The 16,792-nt window shown below is 44.6% G+C and overlaps 1 long non-coding RNA gene across 1 annotated transcript in view; it reads left to right on the top strand.

The window, feature by feature from the left end:
* Positions 1-16,576, top strand: part of LOC140700262 (uncharacterized) — a 58,273-nt gene extending 41,697 nt beyond the window's left edge. Inside the window, exons 2-3 of the long non-coding RNA XR_012078639.1 lie at positions 5,620-5,741; positions 16,091-16,576. This is a non-coding gene — a long non-coding RNA (uncharacterized lncRNA). The remainder of the gene's footprint in view (positions 1-5,619; positions 5,742-16,090) is intronic.
* The last annotated feature ends 216 nt before the right edge of the window (positions 16,577-16,792 follow it).

The following is a 16,792-nucleotide window of genomic DNA, read 5'->3' as shown; positions in this document are numbered from 1 at the left end:
GAGAGTGTTGTGACACACACGTGTTTTCTTCTATAAATCAAACTAGAAATAATATTGCTGACAATACAGTCAGATTAAAGTCTGACTATGTTATGTGTATGTTGGTCTTTAAACCTAAAAAATAACATGTAAAGAGTCTTAAAGACATCAGAGTCAGTTTTTTTTCAGTTTCTAGAAAAACACATTTCTATTTGTTCACTTTTTTGTCTTTTCCCCACACAGACCAGAGATGTATGATATTTTGAAGAAAGATTATGGGAAACAAGCTTAAGTGTGAGGAGATCAATATATATATAAATATGATAGAGCTACCTCATTTGAATTCTGCAAGTTTGAATAAAGAAACTGGACTCTTGAGCTCTTTAAGTATAATTTCTGGGTTGACAGAGTTGTTTTAGTGGTCAAGGACATGAATCAGAACCAGGTTCATCTGGGTCTGATTGTGTGGCCTTGGGCACACAATCTATGAAATCCTTCCCATTTTATCCTTTTTTTGTAGTAAGGCAGAAGTATAATCATGCATGAGGCATGATACATAATACTTACTCAATTAACTTTAAAAAAACATTAGAGAAGGGATCCATCTTGTGGGAGAAGCATTGCTTAACATTAAAGAGTTTTTGCAGAGCAAGGGAGATGTTCTGATAGACCATAATAACCCAGGGTTTGGATTCACCTACTTGCATAAAAATACCTTTTGTCCCGACTCATCCCCGGAGTTGACTCTCCATGCATCCATTCTTAGCGTGTGTTTTCCAGTTTCTCATAGGTGGTTCCTGCAGCTGCAGGGTCCTGGGTCCTCTTGGCTGCCAGTCACATTTACCTATCACCAGCCACTTACCCAGTGGTACAGCCGGGTGTAGTCACAGAGGCCATTTGGGGCCGAGTCCTCTCTCAATGTTGGCTTAAGCAATGGACAGGCAACCACTTGACATGTGGCCAAGTCAACCTGCTCTTGAGTAAGGGGCCATGGAGACCCTGAGAATCAGACTCATCAAGAAGATGAGGGGTTCACTGAGTCTGCTGTAGTCTCCCTGACCCACCCTTGGTACTCAGAGGGCTGCAACTTTAGCTTGGGTGAATCACCCAGGTCAGGCTGGAATGAGTGAACGACTGAGTTGAGTCGGCTTAACCCAACTCTCAATATTAGCACTTGGTATATTGTGATGCACTCATTCATTTACATGGCATGGCAGCATCGCCATATTGCTTTCCTAGGGCTGCCGAAACAAACACCACAAACTGGGTGGCTTAAAACAACAGTCATTTATTCTCTCACAGTTCTGGAGGCTGAAAGTTGGAAATCAAGGTGTCAGTAGGGCCAGGCTCCCTTCAAAGTCTTTAGCGGAGCATCCTTCCTTGCTTCTTCCAGTTACTACTGACTCTTAACATTCCTCACCTTGTGGCAGCATAACTCCTATCTCTGCCTCCATGGTCACATGGCCATTTTTCCCTGTATATCTCTCTTCTTGTGTGGACATGATCATATTGGACTCAGGTCCCTCATCTGAATCCATCTCATCTATTAATGTAACATGTCACAGTATACCAGGATGACTTCATCTTAACTAATTGCATCTGCAAAGCCCCTCTTTACAAATAAGGTCACAGTCACAGGTACCAAAAAGTTAGGACTTGAATATATCTTTTTTGGGAACACCATTCAACCCATTATGACAGTCACTGTTGGTGGCTGGACCAACTCCCATCTGCAGCCCCTTTCTCCCAGCTACCTGACACTTACAGGCAGTCATATGGCACAGTTCTGGCCAGTAAAACCCCAGGGAAGTCTGTGGGATGAGGATCCACGAAAGCTTCAGTTTTCCTTAATGAAAATATGCTTGACTGCAAGCCTCTCCTTCTCACTTTCTGTTTGGAATACATACATGTCGTTAGAGGCACAGCTTTTATTTGGCGGCCAGGAGGGACATGTGTTAAAAGGAAAGCCAACTCCCTAGTGATGGTGAAGAAGATAGAGAAGGAGCCTGGGTCCTCAAGGCATTCCCGAGTCCCCATTCCACTGCCCACCACTGGGCTCCTTGATTTAGAAACCAAATACATGCCTATCTTTGGATGCCATTTTTGTCAGGTTCTGTTATTCTGTGGCTAAATTCATGCCTCATTGACACACATGACTATCTTTCCCTGATGATGAGGATGATGATAACAATGCAACAAAAACTACTACTATTTCTTGAAATACTCTTTGCAGGCATTGTACCAAATGCTTTACATGGATCATATAATTTAATACATATATTAACCCTTTAAGGTAGCACTACTGTTGTCCCCATTCAACAGACAAAGAAACTGAGTCTAAGAGAGATTAAGCCACATGCCCATGGTCACACAGTAAGAAAGTGATGGGTCTCAGATTCAAACACAGATTTACTGGCTTCCAGGCCTGTGATTTTTTCCACTATACCATGTACCTGTTCCCAAGAAAATCCTTGGGGAAAGAATAAAAATAAGAAGAGTAGCAGTGATGACAGTAGTCGGCATTTATTGAGGAAATATTATTCATTCATTTAGTCATTTACTGAGTAGCCAGACACCGTGCTAGGGTTTTACCTGTTGAATCTCAAGGTGAGCTCTTCAATAGGGCAGAAGCTCAGCACTCTCTCCACATCCCTCAGCACAAATGGCTGTGAATGGCTGAATGGTGATGGGATATTTGAGCTGGGTTTTATGGGAAGAGTAGGAGCTTGATAGGTGAAAAAGAAGAAACAGGACATTTGGAGGAAGATATAGCTCAATGATAGAGCACGTGCATAGCATGCATGAGGTCCTGGGTTCAATCCCCAGTTCCTCCATTAAACAAACAAATAAATAAATAAACCTAATTACCTACCCCCCAAAAGAAAAACCAGCCAACCAAGCAATAACAACAATAAAACTTAGACTAAGGAGAACTGCAAATGGTAATGTCAGAAGTAAAAATGTAAAAAAGTAAATAAATAAAGTGAAGAAGAAGAGGAAGAGGAAGAAGCACATTGCTAACTTTTATCTGGGCACTTGGCCGCCTGGTTACATTTCCCAGACTCCCTTGCTACCCATTGCATTTGGGTAATTAAATTCTTAATTTAATTAAAATTAAATTCTCATCAATGGAATGTGTAACTTACCGGTTACTTCTTTAGAAAGAAAGAGCTTACTTCCCACTTCCTGTGGACCCAAGCATGGGCTAGGGAACAATCCAGCTTTGATCAACAAGGTGAAGGCAACATGCTAGGGGCTGCTGAGGCAAGAATATGGAAGGAACCTGGGCCCCTGCATGACTTTGTGCAGCAGAGCTGTCCTGTCAACTTGGACCACCCATCTTTGATTGTTAGGTAACAAAAAAGTAAACTGTTATTTTATTTAATCAGCTAAAATTTGGGGCTTCTTTATTACAACAACCTAGTCTGTACCTTAATACACTGGATCTCAACCTGGACCATATCTGGAGGAAGAGTGACCCAGTTAATTCAGTCCAACTCCCAGGAGAAGAAGGAATATGGAGGGGTAGGGGAAACTTGATCTGGAGTGGAAGAGAAAAGCTGAAGGGGCCTTCATTTATTCATAACAAATTAGTAGTTTTGTTAACTTATTAATTCACAAATACTTATTGAGTATGTGCTGGAGCATCCACCCAACTCAGTCAGCTCTATTTTCTCCCCTGCTCTATTTCCCCCATCTCACTTATCACTATCTAAAATTATATTATCTATCTTGACTACAGTAGGATTTACCAGAAGGTAAATTTATGGCATTGGAGAAGGGAAAGTTATCAAGTTTTGCAAGAAGAAATATAATGTGAGAAGTTAGTGAATCCACAGGAACTGGTATAAATCATTATGACTGTAGAGAAGTAGACAAAATATAAGAGGGAAGTTGCTGCTTTCTGATGAACACAAGGGTGAGCCCAGAACACACATGGGGTTTTTAAGATGGGGCAGACGGTACAGTGGTAACTAGAGGCTCATCTCCCACAACTCAGTTGCTTAGGTCTTGAGGCCCATTCACATAGTAATGAGAGCAACCCTATGCCATTGAAGTAAACAGCCATGGAGATGAATAATTCAAGGTTTGGAGAGGGATTCTGTTCAGCAGAATGAGCATGAGATCACAAAAGGATGACACTGAATGATATATAGGAGAGATGGACCGAGATCTTCTGGGGTCTGCATATATGACCCCTCTATTTCACTTGTAGCCAATCACAAGTCAAGTGACTAAAGTCTGTGTAATCTCTCCAGTTTTGCCTGTTGACCAGATGCCCAGGGAGGACAAGGCATGTGAACCATAGGTTATTACCTGTTCATTGTCTGCCTCCCTCACTAGAAGGAAACCTTCAAGAGGGTGAGGAACTTCACTGCTGTCTCTCCAGCACCTAGAACAAAGCCTGGCATGTAATAGGCATTCAAGAAATAACTTTAGACTAACTGAATACAGTAAACAAACAAATAAATAAAACAACAGCGAGTTCCAGTAATTCTCAAACAGAAAGAAATAACTGCTTTGAGACAGAGAAAACGGAAGAAGTCTTCCTTAAGGGATATGGGCATGGAAGTCAAGTTTAAGATGAGATTCCAGGAAGAGAAAGAGTCAGCCATACTGAGTGCAAGAAGAAAAGCATTTCAGGCAGAGGGAACAGCTTGTGTGAAGCTCAAGGTGAGAGAGTTTTTGGCATGTTCCAGGAACTAAAAGAAGGTTGGTCTGATTTCAGGGAGAGTGACGTGAGCAGAACTGAGAAAGGTCAGCAGGAGCTGGATTCTGTAGGGGCTGAGAGGCATCACTAGGAGCTGAGATTTTATTCTAAGGTTATTTATTTCTACTCTACATCTAGGGAGACATAGTTCAATTTTGCTTTGGGAAAAGTGTGTAGAAAATGGATTGGAGGCAGGCAAGGGTGCAGAGGTCTATGTGAGAAATACTGTTGGAATGGACCAAGTTCGTGGCTACAGAATTAGAACAGAGAAGTGGGTAGACTTATTTGGAGCTTCCTGATGGATTGGATATGGGAGGTGAAGGAGAGTAGACTCTAGGATGCTGTATCAGCTAGCTATTGCTATGTAACAGATCATCCCCATATTCATGGCTTAAGACAACAGTCATTTATTATTATAGCTCATGCTTCTGTGGGCTGGTTATGGATTGGTTAGCCCAAGATGGGTTCCTTATTGATTTCAGCTGGACTTGTTCATGCTTTTGTGGATCAGTAGCAGTAGGAGTAATGCTTGAATTGAGCCTCCTCTGGATTAGCTAAGATGAGATAGCCGTAATCCAACTGACACTGTTCTGTTTCCTCTTGGGTGAGCAGGCACATTCTTCTCATGGAGATGGCAGAGGCACAAAAGGTAGCAAGCTTAATAACACAAGAACATTCCAAGTCTCTGCATCACATTTGCGAATATTCCCTTGGCCAGAGAAGGTCCTACCGCACCATGGAATTGTGCGTTAGCATGCGGGAAAGTACTGCCGCCCAGTTAGATGGCAAAAGGTGCAGATACCATGAGGGGTGAGGAATTGGGCCATTATTGCAATCTAATACAGATGCTTCTCATGCTTCTGGCTAGTTTTCATTATAATTTTCCCCTTGGTCCATTCCAAATCATTTTCCTCTCCTTCTACCCACAGGACACCACTCCTATCTGCGTATTCTTGGAGCTTCCAAGGAGGAAGGAGACATCAGAACTGGAGATCTGTTCAGGCAGTTTGGCCTTCATGCAGAGGATGGCAGGGAAGAGGTACCCCACCAGGTCAGTGGAAGTTTCACCCCTTGGAGTTTGGCTCTGAATCTGTGGAGCTGACAACGGATGTAGATTCTGGCCACAATATTGCGTGGGCTGATGCTGATCATGGGACACACAAGTGCAGGTTTACAAAAGCAATTGAGAAAGGCCTTGGCTGAAACACAGAGACTATCTGCAGCTTAACTACTGGAGTGATTATATCATTTGTGGGGCTTTGCAGGCTAATTTGTTTGCTGCCTTTTCAATTTGCCATTCAGTTTCCATGGTTTCACGGTTGGTCAGAGATGGAATATTTAAACCCAATAGACAAAGCCTGAAGTTGAAGAGCTAAAATGGCTGTGGAATTGTTTTATAGCACAGACCACATAGGGAACTGAAAGGGTTAGAGTCTGGTCCTGGCTTTGCTGCCTTCATGCTGAATTCCTTCTCTATGCCTCAGTTTCTCCATCAGTGATGTGGTATGAGCTCCCAGGTGGCCCCTTCCAGCTCTATGGTAACGGTAGCAATAACAACAATAAGTAGAAGTAACGGGATTAACAAGAGCTAATGTCTATTCAGTGATTATTTTGTGCTAGGCATTGTGTGAGTGTGTTATGGTCACCATCACGTTTCATTCTTACAAGCACAGGGGATGGAGATGCTATTACCATGCCCATTTCAAAATGTAATGAACGGAGACCTGCCCAACATCACATAGCGAATAGTGTCAAAGCTGGGGTAGGAACCACATCTGTCTTTTTTTTCAGATTCTGGGACCTTAACCTCTGTATTCCCTCCCTGCAGGATTCTGTTCTCTCTAGTGCTGGGCAGTGGAACTTTCTACTGGAAATGTTCCATGTGTGCACTGACTGACACTGTAGCCATTGGTTGCATGGGACTGTTGAGCACTTGAAAGGTGGCTAGTGTAACTGAGGGATGGCATTTTAAATTTTGTTTAATTTTAATGTTTTAACTAGCTTTTTAGAGTCACATGTGGCTGGCTACTCCCGTGTTAAACAGCATGGGAAGGCGGGGACTTGGCCAAATGCAGTACAGCATAGTGTTAAAGAGATGAACTCTGGACCCATTTTCTGGGCATAAGTACCCATTCTGCCACTTATTGGTGGCATGACCTTGGGCAAGTTACTTACCCTCTTTATGCCCCAGTCTTCACATCTTTATTTTTATTTTATTTTATTTTATTTTTTTATTGAAGTATAGTCAATTATAATGTGTCAATTTCTGGTGTACAGCATAATGTTCCAGTCATACAGATACCTATGTTCATTTTCATATTCTCTTCATTAAAAGTTATTACAAGATATTGACTGTAGTTCCATGTGCTATACAGAAGAAATTTGTTTTTGTCCATTTTTATATATAGTAGTTAATATTTCCAAATCTCAAACTCCTAAATTTATCCCTTTCTGCCACATCTTTAAAATGGGGATAATAATGAGTTCACGGTGAGAACTAAGTTCATACACTTAGAACAGTGCTTGATACATAGTAAGAGCCATGTAAGTGGCTATCAGTATTATTACATCCCTAGGTGAGAAGAAGAAAAAAAAAAACTCTGATGTATATTGGTGCTTTTTATTTTTTATTTTTTTTTACATTTTTTATTGATTCATAATCATTTTACAGTGTTGTGTCAAATTCCAGTGTTCAGCACAATTTTTCAGTCATTCATGGACATATACACACTCATTGTCACATTTTTTTCTCTGTGATTTATCATAACATTTTGTGTATATTTCCCTGTGCTATACAGTGTAATCTTGTTTATCTATTCTACAATTTTGAAATCCCAGTCTATCCCTTCCCACCCTCTACCCCCACCGCCCCCCACCCCGGTAACCACAAGTCTGTCTCTGTCCATGAGTCTATTTCTGTCCTGTATTTATGCTTTGTTTTTGTTTGTTTTTGTTTTTTAGATTCCACATATGAGCGATCTCATATGGTATTTTTCTTTCTCTTTCTGGCTTACTTCACTTAGGATGACATTCTCTAGGAGCATCCATGTTGCTGCAAATGGTGTTATGTTGTCGGTTTTTATGGCTGAGTAGTATTCCATTGTATAAATATACCACATCTTCTTTATCCAGTCACCTGTTGATGGACATTTAGGTTGTTTCCATGTTTTGGCTATTGTAAATAGTGCTGCTATGAACATTGGGGTGCAGGTGTCTTTTTAATTTGATTCCCACAAACCAGTGTAAGGGAGCGTAGTGGGCAGTGCTGGCGTCTGGCCCCATCCCTTCGGATCCCTTTCATGGCTCTGTGTGCCCACCCCTCAGTCACTGTGTGCTTTGCTGCTGTAGCTCGCACCTGCCCCTGCCACCTTCAGAGGACTGCCCTTGGATGCTGGAGACTTCTGAACCATGAGGAAAGTGGACATGTCTGGGAGTCTGTGTCACCTCAACTCTCAGCAGCCGGGGACCAGGGGTTGCCTAATGTGGGTATAAAACACCCATCTTTTCTGCCCTCAGACAGACATCCTCCAGCTCTGAGGTTGCTGTTGACACCCCAAAGCTCCGCAGAGATCAGGCTGAGTCTGGGACCTCTGAAATCTCCTCTTCATAACTCCTTTCCCTCTCTGCCCTCCTTGCCTCCACCTGCATCTGGTTTCTCTTTAATAAAATGCATGACCTCCAGTCCCTGCCCCAGAGCCTGTTTTGGGGGCCCTGACCCAAACAGGCGCTCTTTATTAATGATGTCCAATTCTGACTTCACCCCTGCACGCGTTGTTCCTCTATCCATTTCATAGATGAGGACCTTGAAGCTCATGGAGGGGAGAGATGTTTCTAACATCAATTGATATTAAGTGAGGGTCTACAGTGAAGACAATATGTCTTCCTCCAAAGGCTATGCATTGATACTCTGATGACCACAGTGTGCTGCCACCCCTACAGGGGTACTATTTATAGTATGTAGGCAATACCTATATACGTGGCTGGCACACGCCAGCTTACAGGTGGTGTCCATTCTGACTGCACCAGTTGTGAACTATTTTCAATATGACCCCAGCATATATACCACGTCTTTACATGGCATGGCACGTAGATGTATATTTGGGGGGCAATGCACACCTACCCAGAAAGCCCGGGACCTATGGCACGTAGGGCCCCTGTGTCTCCTTCCTCTCCAGAGACACAGTGTGCCCATCTTGCTTGTCATGGCTTTCCTGCTGGCTGAGTCTGTGTGCCTGTCTCTACATAAGGGCCGCCTTTAGGATCAGACTCATTTGCACAGTCATTGAAGAGTGGTTGAGGGCGATTAGGAACCAGCCACCGTGTCAATGAAAATGACGCTCCAAGAGGTCAGAGAACTCGCTCAAGGTCAAGCAGCCTATGAGTGCAGAAATGGCATTTACACGGATATCTTCCGAGTCTCAGTTCTGGAAGCTCTCCAAGAAGCGATGGAGAAGATGAAATTTGCCATCTCCTATCCATCTTGTCTTGGAAGCTTAACCCAGGGCTCCACTGGGCCTTCTGGCCCCTCGAAGGTGTAAATGACTGAAACCCTTGCCAGCCCTCGAGTCCAGAGCCTGTCCCTTGGTTTTCTGTGGGGTCCCACAGCCTCACTGTCCCCAGGCTGCTCGAGTTTTCTGTGCTTTCCTGTGCTTCTCTGTTCATCACAGTGGGGCCTGAGCCTTAGATCTAATCTTCTCTTTGTGCCCCCCTGGTGAGTCCGCTTACACCGAGCATCACTGGGCAATGGAGACCTGACTGGAGATTTCATGGGGGAAACATGGTGGCATCATTGACTGGCTGTCCCACTGAAGCTTCGTATGGAAGAGCAGCACTTCCAGAAGCAACATTCAGTCTGATTTCAGAGCCTGCTCTCTGAGCATACAAAGTCAGTCAATGTCTTTTTCCTGCCTAAGATCCCTTCTCCTAGTGTTCCCTCCACAAAGTCTACATTTTGATATATTTTGCCCACTGTAAGAAAGCATATAATGAAATGTGATTTAAGTGGCCTGATCAAATAGGGGTCTGCTTTTTCCGTGTAATAAAAAGTTCAGAGTTAGGTAGTTTAGGGCAGGTACAAAGCCATACAGGACCCAGTGTTCCTCCAGTTCCCTGCTCTGCCTGTGTTAGTCTGTAATGCCTAGCCTCAGGGTCACAAGGTGGCTGCTGCACCTCCAGCCTTCAAACCTGAATTTCAGATCGGAGGCACCATGGAAAGGCAAAAGATGAAGGGAGTAAGTCAGTAAAGTTGATCTCTTTTTATCAGGAAAACCATAGCTTTCTCAGAAGCTTCACCCTTAAATCTCATTGGCTAAAATCTGGCCCCATGGCCACATCTAGCTGCAGGGGAATTTGAGAGATGAGTGTTTGTAACCAGGCGCTCATCACACTGGACTAAACTGGGATCCTCCTAGTAAGAAAAAGGGGAAAATAGACCCCATGGGCTCTTAGCAATGTGAGTCACAACCACCAAGTAAACTGTGTATATGGAGTGATGTTTAACCTGTTTATCCCCTTTTACAAGTCAAGTGCACAACTTCAAAGAACATTTTTAATGTTGATGAGTAACATATAAATCCGTTTCCCTTGCCTTCAAGAGCCTGTGTTCCAGATGATGCCAAACTGATCTCACCCTGTGATCTTCATGATCAGATACTTCACCTTCTACTTGGGGCCAATGCTGCCTTCCCTCCTGGACCCCTGATACCTGACTATTGGTGCCATCTCCTTCCTGCCTGTTAGACTTTGCCACCCACACCAGGGCTTTACAGCTCCTGACTTCTGCACACTCCCCACTGCAAGGATTCTAGGGACCTGGATCCGATCTGATGACTCAGCCCACTGCCCACTAGTCATGGTACCCACAGCATAGCCAGCTTTCCATCCACATGTGAACTGAGGGCGCAGAGCCCTGATTGACTCCCCAGTCCACCTATTTGATCTTTGGCAGTGGAGGAAATTAACAGCCTTCTCAGATAGACTGGACTGTTGTAGTCCCAGCCCAGGTCTCCTGGGTGTCTTAGCTAGCCTGGGCAGGCTCATTGTGGGGAAATGGTGCAGTTTTCATTTGGCCTTTGGAATGACTGGAAAACAGCTCATAAGTCTTTCTAGCCCAGAGCTGTCTAAGAACTTTCTATGATGGTGGAAATGCCTTATCTCTGCACCGTCCAGCCTAGTAGCCACCAGCCACACAAGGCTATGGAGTGCTTGAAATGAGGCTAGTGTAACCGACAAACCAAATGTCTAATTTTATTTACCTTTGATTAATTTAAGTTTAAAATTAAATAGCCACATGAGGCTAGTGGCTACCATGCTGGTCAGTGTCTCTCTAGAGGTGTGCTCTGGGGAGTCAGGTACAGAGGTAGGAAATCACTGATCAGGCAATCAGGTAGGATCCATTGATTACAAGGCCGTATTGGAGGCCATTTATCGAGTATCTACTCTGTGCCAGAGGATTAGGTACATGCTCCCAAATGACCCTTCCAACAGGCCTGTGATAGCTGCTATGATCCCCATTGAATAGAAAGACAATCACACTTTGGAGAGGCTGGATAGCTTATCCAGGCCCCATGGTGCAGCCTAGATTTGAACTCAGGACTCTCTGACCCTGAAGTTCACATGTGCTTTTTGCATCGTTCAGGCTTCCTTTCATAGGATTTTCAGTGACTCATTCCATTTTTATGTAGGCCATTCAACAACCCACTTGGTCACTGCCCTCCTCTCTTCTGGGTGACAATAACATGGAAGGTTTTACTGAACACTGAAGGCTTTGCTTTGTCAAATCCGAATAGTAGCTTGTCCTTGTCACAGAAGGTTGTTTCAGTGTGCACACACACATACGCTCATCTCACACACACATGCACTTGCCTACACACAGACACGGCTACAATTCTGCCCTTCAACCACCCATCTTAGAAGTTATATCCAGCCTTTTTTCCAACCAGAGGACTCCTATGACAAGGAGAAAGATCCAACACCTGGAACCAAAGCTAGAGAGCAGTGGCCCATGTCTGACAGAGGCACCGATCTCCTAAACATCAGCTTTTATCCTCCCTAGGTTCCTCCCTAGTGACTGGATGCTTCCAAATGGAAACTGACTAAGGAAACAACCGATCCTAAGCCTCGGCTGACTTCTAAGATGGCCTAATGCCCACCTGAGAAGCGCCTTCTGTCCCTGTAGGTCAGTGGTTGGAAGGGCATTTATGGGACTGGCCCAGAAGATTTATGATTATTGAGTGACAGCTTCCAGTTCTGCAGCCTCTGTTAATGGACCTTGAAGAAAGCCTATATGAAGAAGTCATCAGGTTGTTGGAGTCTGGGGTCTGAGTGTTCCCGGAGCAACAGAGATTATATCTCTGCTCTGTTCCCTTAGTAGGCCTAGGAGGTGGGGAATGACTGCAGCAATGGGTGATAAAAATGTAATTGGGGGTTCCAGAATGGACAGCTGGGTTGCCATGATCCCAGCTCGCTTGAGTGTGCCCTTGCTGTGACTACATCCTGTTTCAACAAATTTATTGCATCTCCTTCTCTCTGAGGGAGAATTTCCAAGATCATGACTCATGCTTTCTGCAAATGTAAATGATGTGAAAGTTAACCCAAACCGTCTTTGTGGCTACAAGTCAGATGCCAGATTGGGTGCCGTATTAATTAAGGTAGTGGGAGTTTCTATTAATGCATATACTCCAAAACTCAGTGATTTATACAGCAGTATATTTCACCCTCACATGAAGTCCATTCAAAGGAGAAATGAGGATGGGGCTGGGCTCTGTTCCACACAGTCATGCATGAATCCAGGCTGATAGTGGCTCTCTGGCTGCTCTAGGCATCAAGATCCAGCTGGCAGACAGGAATAGAGAGAATGAAGGTTCACCTGGGAGGTGTTTATGGGTCAAGCCCTGGATGTAGCATTCATCATGTCTGTCCACATCACACTGGCAGTTCTCAGCCGTATGTCCCCAGTGAACAGCAGAGGAGACTGGGAAACATAGTCTAGCTATCCCAGGGTGAAAGGTAAATGGATTTGGTGGACAGCTGGTTAGCTTTGGTGTAGACCTTAATCCTTCAGCTGTCAGATAATATCAAAAAAGAGACTCAGAGCACAGGCTCTTTCCACTTCCTAAAATGTACCAGACCTCTTTGATGCCCCCACTTACTTCAAGCAGGAGGCAGGCAACACTCCAATTTCTTCAAGTCATCTCTTCCTTAGATCCTGTGCCTGATGGAATGAACTTGGTTCTAGTGGTAGGAAGCCACTGCCTCTGGGTTAAGCTAAGCTTTTATCTTTTATGTGGTGGATGAAATGTTGTTTACGCCTATGACCCACCTAATGCCTATGACTTGTAGTAATTTTAATATACAAATTAAGGAGCAAAAATGGGCCAGCTTTGTGCTTTTATTAACCACAATTTCTGGGCATTATTACTTTCACTTTGTTTCATGCCATTTCCTTTCAGTGAGAAGCCTGCTTAGTACATTTATTTGCTTTGTATAATAATAGGGTTTGTGCACGTGTGTGTGTGTGTGTTTGTGTGTGTGTGTGTGTGTGTGTGTGCCACTTAAAAAATTGTGCCTGGGCCAGGTTGGCACTTATAGAAGTTTAAGATAGATAATGCATTTTTTTGGCTAAATTACTCCCATACGCTGGCATATTATTATTCTGAGACCACATGCCCTGCTACTGCTATTTTTTAATAAAGTTACCCAGTGGTGTTTCTGGCCAGAGCTCTTTTTAGTGGAGGTGGAGCAAATTAAAAGTTTAACACAATCAAACAAATATTTATCAAACACCCACATTTCCTTAGTTAAGTCCCTTTTAAGCCCCGTGAGGGGGCATTATATTTCCCCCTTATGTTTTTGTCTCCACTGTTCCTTCTGTGCTTTCTCTGGGCATCCTCTGAAGCCCCCGTTCCCAGTTCAAAGTAGTGGAATAGCCAGTATTTCCTCGTGGTCATAATTTGAACTCTGAGTTGTGATTTTCCTCCTTCTATTTCTACCCGGATCACTGACAATAAAGGTGCCTACTTACCCAAGAGGAACCTCAAAGGAGACCCTCTGGAGTGCAAGAATAGCTGATTCAGTTCCTACCCCACCTCAGAGGATGGGGTCAAGCAATCTTGAAGGTGAGAGGGGGCACTTTTGACAGAAGTCCTTCTATCCCTTCCTCCCACTTTAAGAGAGGAAGGGTTGGGGGGGCGATGTGTTTCCCCATGAAGAGTGGAGATTCCAAAGCCTGTTCTGCCACCTGCTTCCTGTCTTGGAAACAGAATGAAAGGCAGTTGCTCACACAGAGACCCTGCATGAGCTGGGCACAAAGCGACAGTGGAGGGGGACAGCTGAAAGAGAGGTCAGCACCGGGAGGTGGCCCAAGTTCCCAGCACGTTGATGGCATGATGCAGTATGATTCCCATGTGTCAGTTTCCTGTCTCCACACTCTTTATCCAGTGACACCACTGTCCCCCATGAGAAGTGGAGTATCACCCTCTACTCCATCCAGTCACCTCTGCAGCTGGTGCTAGCAAGTGGGCTGTGGGTGGGAATAACAGTGACCCAGCTCTGAGCCTGGAGCTTGAGAGGCACCAAGTGTTTCTGCCCACTCTTTCTTCACTTCTGCCATCACCATGAGCAAAATGTGCCTTGGGTAGCCTGCTGTTTCAGAAAAACAAGAGACACGGGGAGTAAACTGCATCCCTCCCCCAGCCACCCCACAGACCTGAAGCCTGAAACAGAGCTTTCCAGCTGGCCCACAGACCTGTAAGTGTGATATCAGCTGCTTATCACAGCCAGCCACTGAGGTTGGGGGAGTTTGTTCCACAGCGCTGTAGTGACAAGAGCTAACTGATACAGTTGCTCAGGGCCTGAAGTACAAAGCATGGGTATAGGCAGGGCTAGGACTGGCTCACCATCCCAGGACCCTTCTTTTTTTATAATTTTTAAAATTTTTTTAACATTTTTTATTGATTTATAATCATTTTACAATGTTGTGTCAAATTCCAGTGTTCAGCACAATTTTTCAGTCATTCATGGACATATACACATTCATTGTCACTTTTTTTCTCTGTTATTTATCATAACATTTTGTGTATATTTCCCTGTGCTATACAGTGTAATCTTGTTTATCTATTCTACAATTTTGAAATCCCAGTCTATCCCTTCCCACCCTCCACCCCCCTGGTAACCACAAGTCTGTATTCTCTGTCCATGAGTCTGTTTCTGTCCTGTATTTATGCTTTGTTTTTGTTTGTTTGTTTGTGTTTGTTTTTTTAGACATATGAGCGATCTCATGTGGTATTTTTCTTTCTCTTTCTGGCTTACTTCACTTAGAATGACATTCTCTAGGAGCATCCATGTTGCTGCAAATGGCATTATGTTGTCGGTTTTTATGGCTGAGTAGTATTCCATTATATAAATATACCACATCTTCTTTATCCAGTCACCTGTTGATGGACATTTAGGCTGTTTCCATGTTTTGGCTATTGTAAATAGTGCTGCTATGAACATTAGGGTGCAGGTGTCATCCTGAAGTAGGGTTCTTTCTGGATACAAGCCCAGGAGTGGGATTCCTGGGTCATATGGTAAGTCTATTCCTAGTCTTTTGAGGAATCTCCACACTGTTTTCCATAGTGGCTGCACCAAACTGCATTCCCACCAGCAGTGTAGGAGGGTTCCCCTTTCTCCACAGCCTCTCCAGCATTTCCAGGACCCTTCTTGGTAAAGTGAGAAACCAGTATTTGGGCCAAGAAGAATGCTCTCTTGATAGGGTTACCCATGGCAGGAGGCTGCACAGGAGACCACGCTGGGGGCCCAGAGATCATGAATCATGCTCCAAAATCATGCATCCAGCAGCTGGATGTGCCCAGGTTTAGCACCTCATCCCTTGCTGTGGAGGAGAGGGCAGCATGGAGACCCCTTACAGTTTGGAACAGAGTGTGTACCAGGCAAGAGGCTTTGAGCTGGACAGTTATCCATTCAACAAATAGTAACTGAGCACCTGCTCAGTTGAGCCAGGGAGTATTTTAGGTGCTGTGCGCACAGTGGTAAACCGATCGGTCCACGCCCCTGCCCTCTTACAGCTCACATTCTAGTTACTGGTAATAATAATAATAGTGATACCTACATCAGGTTGAATATTTACCTGAGATGAGGCTAAGTCTTAAAACAGAAACAGAAGTGCCTGGAGAAATGACTAGACAGGGTTATGTGGGCTGAATTGGACTAAATTTAATTTTCTCACTGTCAAGTACGAATAGAGGCTTGTTAAAATAAAGTATGGGCAGCATAAAACGGAAGTGAGTTTCTGTGCTCCCACAGAGAACTGGGGACCATCCCGCTCTAACGGTGATGCTGCCAGCAGACACACGCCCCTGCTTCCCTGACTGCCTCTCTGCTTTCCATCTTTTGCTGTAGGGGCTGCCTTTTCCCTCAAGATGCCTCCTCACCTGCCACCCCCATGAGGAGCTGCACACCTCACTACCACGTGCCAGAGAACATTCTCCTGACCTCAGACGTTCCGTCATTACTCCCCCGTTTTGGTGTGGAAGCCCTTCTTCTGAGACTCATGCCGCCCTCCAGTTCTACCCCCACCATCTCTCCTTGTTGCTGACATTTCTCAGCGTCCTGGTCCCTCTTGAACCTTCTTGAAGACCCTGACCCCAGTGGAGGGGGCTTCCTAGCCACAACCTGTCCTGTCCTTATCTGGAAGGACCTGGATGCCTATGAGGTGAACTTCCTGTACCTTCCCCTCATATATCCTTGGCTTTCTAAGATTCAGGGATCTTCACCTCCATCAACCTCCACTACCCACTCCTGTTACCCACTCATGTATGTGACTTTCCTCTCCTCGTCTCCCTCCCCCACCCCCATCCCCCATGCCTTCCCTTCCCTGGGTGTCAGCTCTATGCCAGACCCTATACTGTGCTTTGGGTAGACAGAAGACATAAAGAGAGACACAGCCTGTATCCTCAAGGGACCCATCTCTGACTACAGTTTTTAGTCTTCCCGTTTCCTCGCTCCTTTGCTCCTAGAACATCCGCTCCCTGACCTCTAGCTCTGAGACTCCCATCAGCCCCTGCAGTACAAGGTGCACGGTGCCAATCACTCCCACATGTA

The sequence above is a fragment of the Vicugna pacos genome, chromosome 12 (assembly GCF_048564905.1).
Source record: "Vicugna pacos chromosome 12, VicPac4, whole genome shotgun sequence".
NCBI lineage: Eukaryota > Metazoa > Chordata > Mammalia > Artiodactyla > Camelidae > Vicugna > Vicugna pacos.
The sequence above is the reverse complement of the archived record's forward strand: the minus strand, read 5'-3'. Positions and strand labels throughout refer to the sequence as shown.